At 36.3% G+C, this 9,781-nt stretch overlaps 1 long non-coding RNA gene across 1 annotated transcript; it reads left to right on the top strand.

Annotated features, from left to right (window-relative positions):
- The first annotated feature begins 2,595 nt into the window (after nucleotides 1-2,595).
- Nucleotides 2,596-6,341, top strand: LOC131928919 (uncharacterized). The gene is made up of 3 exons (XR_009383860.1): nucleotides 2,596-2,759; nucleotides 4,154-4,242; nucleotides 6,238-6,341. It is a non-coding gene; the product is annotated as an uncharacterized LOC131928919 (long non-coding RNA).
- Nucleotides 6,342-9,781: the final 3,440 nt, after the last annotated feature.

Here is a 9,781-nt window from a genome sequence, read left to right as displayed (position 1 = left end):
TACAACCCCCTCCCCCATGGACCACTTATACAAAAAATATTGTCATAATACCACTGCTACTTATTTAAATCTATTTCTGTAATATATATTTAATATATTTGTGTAATATATATGTTTGTTTAGAACCGTCATCTAAAAACTAACGCTATGTTCACTCTTGAGTTGGTTATCTCCCCCCCCCCCCCCTCTACACACCTCACCACCACAATTGTATAGAGCGACATTAATGTCACACCTAGGTATACACTGGGTTGGATAATTGACCTAAAGTGAACGGACTGTGGTGAATGAAGTTTGAACCCACCCCCCCCCCCCCAAACCCACCCCGAACTGATCTGTTAAGTACATGTAGAAAAACGCGTAATGATGTACCAAAGTACCATGCCGCCAGAAAATAAGCTTTTTAAACGTAAAACTCTGGGAATATTGTTTTTGCAATTACCAGTAAAAGGTGTGTGATCAATACAGAGATTCAACCCATAAGAACACAAAGAAGCAGTAGTTAATTAAAATATATGATCTGAACTAAAACACCGATATTTAGTTAAATGTAGCCTGTTATTCCGAATGTTTTTCTATTATATCGAAAAGCGTGTTTTTATACCAACTCTGATTTTAAAAACTTTCATTATGCTGTTATACTTTAGCATTTATGATGACGATATCTTAAATTCTGATTATAGACAAAAACATTTTGTAAACACGAATAGTGTTAAACAATTTCATTATATTCTAAAGTAATTATTTATTTGTTTTGACATTTATAATTAAATGTGTAGATATATACATATTTATATTAAGAGAGTGATTATTTCCCCTATATCACTTGTCTGAAATAATTTCCCAGGAATTATTATGTAAGAATATTTTTACAAGAAGTACCAAAACAGATTGTGTTACGTTCATTGTTTTGGTTGTAGTGTATATATATATATATATATATATATATATATATATATATATATATATATATATATATATATATATATATATATATATATTTATATATATATATATGTTTAGATTGATACAATTTTTGTTTTGTCGGCCTACATTGTGTGTTTTTTTCTTATTTCTTTAGAGTGCTACTTTCAATTTATTTTACATCATAGCGAAGCAATGACATACAGCTAGTTATTATATATATATATATATATATATATATATATATATATATATATATATATATAATACACGTATGTAGAACGTGTTAAAAATTCGGCGCCTTTTTTTTATCTTTTCGCTCCCCCTACAACGAAAACCTGGATACGCCTCTGGTGTGTATGTGTGTATGTAGGGAGGTGGATTGTAGGCCTGACGTCATTTAAATAACGCTATTGTATGAATTACAATAATACAACTTGGAAAGTAAAGTTTCTATTGAAATTCTGTCCATTTATTTAGTTGAAATTAATATAAAGTCTGTTCCTGCTAGAACATCCCCCCCCTTCCCCCCAGTAGCGTAGCCAGGATCGTCTCAAGGGAGGGGGGGGGGGGGGGTTCCAATTTTTACCCGGGGACAAACTTTCGATTTCACCCCCCCCCCCCCCCTCAAACTTTCGATTTGCACCCCCCCCCCCCCCCCTCAAACTTTCGATTTGCACCCCCCTCATACTTTTTATATATACACCGAGGGGTCTATGGAGGGGGGGGGGGTTATGACCCCCCCTAACCCCCCCCCCCCACCCTGCCTACGCCACTGCTTCCCCCGCCCGCCCTGTCAGAATAAAATATGGCTTCTAACCCGCAATAAGGGGTCATCCATAAATGACGTCACACTTGTAAAGGGGAGGGGGTCCGTAATTTTGTGACGATGTGTGATGAGGGGGAGGGGGGGGGGGGGTTCAGATGTTGCGACGTCACACTTTTGCATTATAAAAAAGCAATGTTAGGAAACGAATTTTAGACGTTATTTCGCGTTTTGGATAACTGTTTTAATAAATTGTAATAGTTTAGACAAGATTCTAGAAAAATATCGATGTTTAAAAAAAATGCAACTGCAATTTTGAGGGGGGGTTGTAGGTTGAGGTGTGACGTTTTTTAGGCGAGGGGGGGGGGGTCTGGCTTTGTGTGACGGAGGGGAGGTGAGAGGTAAAAAATCGTCAAAACAAGCGTGACGTCATTTATGGATGACCCCTAAGAAAGTTAAAAGTAAAGATTCCGCTTTAGACCTAACGATCAATTGGGCAAATGAAGTACAGTTCACATGTTTCTGTGACCTCGGCATATGAAGGGATAATGTGGTCAGCACTATGTCCAGCCGCCTTTACTTCCCCTAACGTAGGCTTGAGGAAGTTCCACAGGCTTGATCCCGGATTCGAACTCGAAACTTTCTGGTTAGCAGTCTAGCGCTCTACTACCACGCCACACCATCCAATGTCTATCCCTCTAATAGGTCTCGGGAGGGGGGGGGGGGCTCTGCCAAACGAAATGGAATTTATATAAAAAAACATACTTTTAACAGTGTGTCGTCGTCCTCCCCGGAAAAAAAAATGTAGTCCGCCCCCCCCCCCCCCCTCGAGAAAAAAAATCGAAGAAACACTGACTAAGAATCCTTTTTAAAAACTTAACCATACCATAATAAAGCAATAACCTTCGCCTTAAACTTTGCCCCGAAGTACATTTATATATTTTAATTGCAGATGACGTCACCAGTATCAACGTACTACATAGACCACAATTTGGATGAATACGATTTCATGAGTATGGATGTGCACAAACACGTCCGCTCCTCACACAGCGGCAAGGGGAGAAGTAAAGTAAGTTCAAAGTTCAAGGTTGTCTTTTCTTCAAGGTGGCGTGGTTAAAAGAAAAAAAATTCCACCCCTCCCCCACCTTCGATTCAGTTGTAAATATTTTAAAATTTAAGCAAGCTTACATTTCGTGCAAAAAGTTTTATAGGTCTAAATCTACTAGGATTTGACAAAAAACAAGTTAATTAAAAAAGTCTAGTGACATTTGTGCGCAATTTCCTTATGTTATCTAAAAATAGCTCTGACGTATAATGTTGGGGTGCGTTCAAGCTAGAAGAACAATCGGTTTGTAGGTGTTTATGTAATTTTAAAATTTGTGACCGAACGAGAGAATATTTTTGAAAACTTTCTTCGGCAATATTGTTCTAAATTATGACAGGAATCGATTGGTACATGTTTCAAGTCGCTAAGTGGTCTGGTTGCCGAGATATGGGCCAAAAACTGCTTTTTTTTCGAGATTTTTTGGCTTTTCTGGGAAATCCATGAAAGAAACCCGGAATTTTTATGGCCTATGTTCATCCTCGTAACTTGCTTAACATAATTGCTTTTGGAACTAGTCATCGATATTGCTTCGTTGAGGAGGAGATACGACTTAAAGCTGCGGACACACATTCATCCATCCATCCATCCATCCATCCATTCATTCATACATCCAGAAATGACGGGGTTAATAAAACGCAATTCTCCAGAATGGAAATTGCGCTAAAAATTGCTACGGATTTCTTGAACTATCAGAAAAGACACTTGGTCACTGAAGTCAGTGTTTCTTCCAGACTTTTTTCTCCGGGGGTGCACTTGAAATTTTCGGGGGGGGGGGGGGGGGGGGGGGGGGGAGGGGGGTGGACACTATTAAAAGTATATATTTTCTATATAAATTCCATTTCGTTCGGGAGGGGTGGGTTACTTTTTTCGGGGGGGGGGGGGGGGGTGGGGGTGGACACTATTAAAAGTATATATTTTCTATATAAATTCCATTTCGTTCAGGGGGGGGGGGGTTTACTTTTTCGGGGGGGGGGGGGGGGGGGGGCTCCAGATGCCTGGAAGAAACTCTGCCTGAAGTCCCGCTTACCAACACGAGTGTGAATGATGTCTTTATAACATTCAAAAAAGGGGTCATAGTAGTTCTAATTTAACTACAGTAAAAAATGTGTTGCCCATTTAAAACAAAAAATCAATATATGGATTTTAAAAGTAAGATTTTGTTACTGGGTCAAAGTCAACGTAAACGGCTAAAGGTCAAGAACGTAAACAAAATTAAGTACATCTCCGTATGACCTACTTTTAATTAATATAGGCCTAAATATAAATTCTTAAAAAAAACATATCAAAACTGTAAGGGAAGTAACTACAGGAAATGCAGAATACTTTTAAAAAACATGATTACTTCCCTTACTTGACAGAAAGAGGCAACCACAAACACCAATAGATTTGACCAGAGTGGACATTGCAGGAAAACAGTACAGAAGCTAATGAACAATGCCCATAAAAGGTAATGGAAATTCGTATAGTAGCATGTTGTATAGTAGCTTGCTGATCGTTAGCAACCAATGGTAGCCTACGTAAGAAAGCATCAATATATTATTAATAAATGGCAGTGGCGTAGCGAGGTCGGGTGTCACCCGGTGCGGCACTTAATGGTGTCACCCCCCAGTGGCGTAGCGACCCTTCCCGGGGACAAACTTTCAAATTTTCGATTTGCACCCCCCCCTCAAACTTTCGATTTGCACCCCCCCCTTTCAAGTTTTCGATTTGCCACCCCCCTCAAGTTTATCTCTTTATATTTTGCTATTTTTTGCCTTGGTGTCACCCTGTAAATGCGGTCCGCACCCCCGCCCCCTCGCTACGCCCCTATATATATATATATATATATATATATATATATATATATATATATATATATATATATATATATATATATATATATGGTTTATTAACCGTGTTGTTGTTCCCATATACCGACACCGGTGTACCATAAGATATTTTACACCTAGATTTAGATCAAGTTTGGGGTCGGCGTGGTCGAGTCGGTAAAGCTCATGGTTGCTAAACCGAAAAGTCTCGAGTTCGAACCCCCGGGCAGATGAGGCTCGTTAGCTGGGGACAGCCACTCTTCTAGGAGAGACAACTCCAAAATTAAAACAACTGCTGCCTTGTAGTTTGTTCTTGGTTGGACAAAGGCTATGGAAGCAAATCCAAAAAGAAAAGCAGGCTGAAATCGGAGTCAATGGCCTCAATGGCGCATAACCAGTTGACACGTAACGCTTAATTGTGTTGGAGGCGTGGTCGAGTCGGCAAAAAGCTCATGGTTGATAAATTTGAACAAAGTCTCGAGTTCAAACGCACTGGCAGATAATTCTCGATCCCCTCCAACACATAATAATTAAGAACGAAGAAGAAGAAGAAGAAGAAAGATCAAGTTTAACCGTGTTGTTGTTTTCATATCTTGACACGGTGTACCCTAAGATAGTTAACCTCCTGTCAGTGGCGTAGCGAGGTCCGGTTCGGCACTTAATGGTGTCACCCCCCCCCCCCAGAGGCGCAACGACCCTTCCCGGGGACAAACTTTCAATTTTCGATTTACACCCCCTCAAACTTTCAATTTGCACCCCCCACCTCTTAAAAGGCAATTTAACACTCTAATTAATCACTCTATTAAGTGGAATTATCATTTTTCTCTATATATTTCTCTATATATTTTGCTATTTTTTGCCTTGGTGTCACCCCCCTAAATGGTGTCACCCGGTGCGGTCCGCACCCTCCGCACCCCCCTCGCTACGCCCCTGATAAATGGGTATGTTATTGTTAAAGGATATAAAAATTATATAGTTATGCCTGTGACCTGTAACAATGCTAGGTAGGGAAAATAAAATAAAATACTGTAATTATATGTCAACTAGCCAGCCTTTTTTTTTTCTATGGAGAGACATTTTTTCATAGTCTACTGACCAGTGTTTCTTGCAGACTTTTTTCTCAGGGGTGCACTTAAAATTTTCGGGAGGGGGGGGGACAATTTCCGGGGGGGGGGGGGCGGACACTGTCAAAAGTATATATTTTCTATATTAATTCCATTTCGTTCAGGGGGGGGGGGGGCGGACACTGTCAAAAGTATATATTTTCTATATTAATTCCATTTCGTTCAGGGGGGGGGGGGGCGGACACTGTCAAAAGTATATATTTTCTATATTAATTCCATTTCGTTCAGGGGGGGGGGGGCGGACACTGTCAAAAGTATATATTTTCTATATTAATTCCATTTCGTTCGGGGGGGGGGGGGCGGACACTGTCAAAAGTATATATTTTCTATATTAATTCCATTTCGTTCAGGGGGGGGGGGGGGCGGTAGACTTTTAGAGATGCCAGGAAGAAACTCTGCTACTGACACATTTTTTTTTTTGGGTATGGCAGCATTTGCAATTATTAAATAATTAGGCTTACCAGAAAGAAATTTCTATTTTAATTATACCTTTTCTTTTTTTCCCACCAGGAAATGAATCAATATCCAAACTCTACAGCTGGTTTATGAATACAAATTTTAAAAAATATTTTTACATTTTTTACTCATTTTAAAGTTGATGTTATGACTTTTTTTTTTATTGAAAGCCAAGTCATGTGACCGGCTAAAATAGGTTGCATAAATATTTGTGTAATACAAACTGTGATACTGATATTGTTTTTAGAAGAATGAACTGTTGTTAAAAGTTGGATTGATTATATGAGATAGTATCACAATAGGAATATTTGAGATTGTAAAACAAAAGTGATCAAGTGAATATTATTTCATACCTTATGACATTTTGGTGTGATTCTCTGTATCTGTTATTTTGACACTTTGTATATTTTTTAATGATGTAATAAAATAATAGTTTTTTTTTACCCATTATAAATTAATTGTTCTATTTTTTATTTTTGTTGTAGGCCTTTTCTTTTTGCAATAGGCCTAAATTAAATTACATAACGTCTTAAGAAACTGGAAACACTAGGTTAACTTAAAAATATAAGATTGCATAATTGAGGGATACTTCTGGTTAATGTAGAAATGTTGGGAAGTTAGCAAGAAATAATACCATTGAAAGGCATCAACTATGAGTTACAATATTTGACCACAAATACATCCACAGACTCTGTGAATGAGTGGTAAAAGACAAATTTTGTACTAACGAAGAATTTATCTATTTGTAGTTTCTTCAGTAAATAGCAGCTGGCAACAACTATTTACATTTTTTAACATTCAAATAGAACAACAAAAACTAAATAAATTAATAATATTTAAGCCAGTGTATTGTTTTTAACAATAACAAAATGAAAGTTTATTTGTATTTTTTTACACACCTAAGCTTGTAAAATAAAAGAAAATTAAATGCAAACTATATTAAATCTTTAGTGTGTATTATAATAACACATTTTTATCAGCAAATTTTCAGTCAAACTCTATAGGTTTATATAAGTTTTTGTACCCTATTAATTTATTTATAATTTATATGAGAGTGATAGGGAGTTACAATTACAAGGTTTTGTTTCGCTAGGCCTAATAATTTTTTCACAATTTTTTTCTTCAATAGTGTTATATGACTAAAAACTATTGTGCGCCTACTGAACGTGATGGCGCAGCCATGGAACGTGATGACGCATCTATTGAACGTGATGACGCGTACATAAGGAAATTGCGCTAAAATTGTCACTAGACTTTTTAATTAACTTGTTTCAATGTTAAGACTGAACATTTTTTATTAAATGGCCCCACCATGACATTAATCATTATAACAAACACTCATATTAATTACACCAGCCTCTTCTGGAAATATCCATATAATATGAAGTATTTATATTATTTATAAAATATTAAATAAAAATAAAACCATTCACACCAGTAAATTTTAAAAAATGGTTGCTAAGGAGCTGTTTACAGTGTATGCTCTAGCATCTTGTAGCTTTGTCTAAATATTTCTGCTTTGTATTTACTGTTAACTAGCTATAGTTGCTTAGTTTCTAATATATATTTTAAGTATTTCAATATTCTTTTGTTTTTATAGCTATTACATTATTATATATTCTAAGTATTATGCCTATTAATTATAATAAATCATCTAGCCAAGTCAACATATATTTTATGTTTTGATTTCAGACCCAAGACAGCATCCTGATGTAGATGGTGGACCTCCAGATCCTAAATTCCAACCTGATAAGAAACATGGAACACATCTTAGTCAATGGGGACATTTTAACTAAAAGAGCTGCTAGGGAATCCCTGAGCCCTGTGTCATTTCGTCAAGCTGTACTTTACAGTGGATATGGTGAAGACAATTGTGATGTATACCAAACATGATGCAGCACACTGTGGACTTACAAGACCTATTTCCAAAAGGTGGTAAAATTTAACTATAGATCTATAGATGAGTTCTTTTTTTAGGTTTGCTGATGTTTGTAGACAAGACACCACAGACTTCCACCTTTGGCTTACCTTATGATGTAGTTACCATATTGTCACAATCAGTCTTGCGTGAGGTATATCTTTTATTTTTGACAACTTATACACTAAACTTAAACTATTAACAGATCTTTTTAAATGTGGAATTGGTGTTTGTGGCACAATTATAAAAATAGGAAAGGTTTTCTTATTGCCCTAAAAGATAAGTCTTTTGAAAAAGTTTCAAAAAGAGGTTTAGCGAGGGTGACATTGTAACAGTTGAGTGGCGCGATAATAAAGCAGTCTGTGATTTCAAGCTTTAAGACAGCTAATAGTTCAGTAAAGGTAAACAGCAGAACAAAGGTAGGAGGTAATCATACACAGTTGTCTGTTGATCAAGCAAATAGTATTCAGGATTATCCTAATATATAAAACCCCACGTTCGCACCTCTCTCTCTCTCTCTCTGTCTGTCTGTCCGCAAAATATTTTCGCCGGACATCACGTCAGAATCGGCAGCGATATATGGATACCTTTATACGGACTTTTGTTGAAAATAATATGTTAGAAGTTTTAAATGTATAACCACAATTTTATTTAAAGAAGAAAAATAAAAATTAAAGGCGTATTCGAATGTAGAGAAACAATATTATTTATGCAACCGGAAAAGCATTAATAGATGTGAAAAAGAACACATAAAACTGTGACGTCACTATTGCTTATACATTAACTAATGAAGTCATCTGCCGTGTTTAGAATAAAAAGAAATGAACTATTTCATTCAAATTTGATTTAGATCTACGTACACTATGAAATGTATACAATACAATTTTTCCGGCCTAAACTCTTAAAATTTATTTTATTTATTTGGATTCTAGATCTAGACTGGATCTAAATCTACGCAATAACTAGACGTAGACGCAAAGATCTAGATTTAGACTCTAATTACTCTAGAACTATTCCAAAAATAAATTTCTATATTAGGACTAAACTATTTCAAGACATAATTATTTTATACAAAATCTTTGTTTGGAACTGGCTAATTTGGGATAAAAAAATTAATTTGAAAGAATAGGCATATTCGCATAAGTTAAGATTTTAAAATACCTCTTTCATTCTCCGAGTTTTGTAAGATGCCTTAATAGCTGAGATGATAGTGTACTTAAAACCACGCAGGTGGTGCGGGTTTGACACACACCAAGTCATCTTGGCTTTTTATTTTTTTTTATTTTGCTCGGGTTAAACTTTAAAAAAAATTCTATTAGGATTCTAGATCTAGATATTCTAGATTATCTAGATCTAGATATTCTAGATCATCTAGATCTAGATATTCTAGATCATCTAGATCTAGAGATTCTAGATCATCTAGATCTAGATGATCTAGATCTATGGAAAAACTAGACTTACACAGATGTAGACCCTACCTAGATCTAGAATCTATTCAAATAATACATTTCTATACTAAAGTATTTCAGGCCTTAATTACTTTATCGAACCTCTTCATAACTCCTGAGGTCATAGACCGACCCTCGGCCGAATTAATTGAGAATTCAAATTCTCAATGTTTTCGAAAGCCTAAGCGAAGCTGGGCAGCATGCCTAGTAGTAAGTAATAAATATGGTGGGG

This window comes from Physella acuta, unplaced genomic scaffold, assembly GCF_028476545.2.
Source record: "Physella acuta isolate Inbredline_101_S28 unplaced genomic scaffold, ASM2847654v3 ptg001568l, whole genome shotgun sequence".
Classification (NCBI taxonomy): Eukaryota; Metazoa; Mollusca; class Gastropoda; family Physidae; genus Physella; species Physella acuta.
The sequence above is the reverse complement of the archived record's forward strand: the minus strand, read 5'-3'. Positions and strand labels throughout refer to the sequence as shown.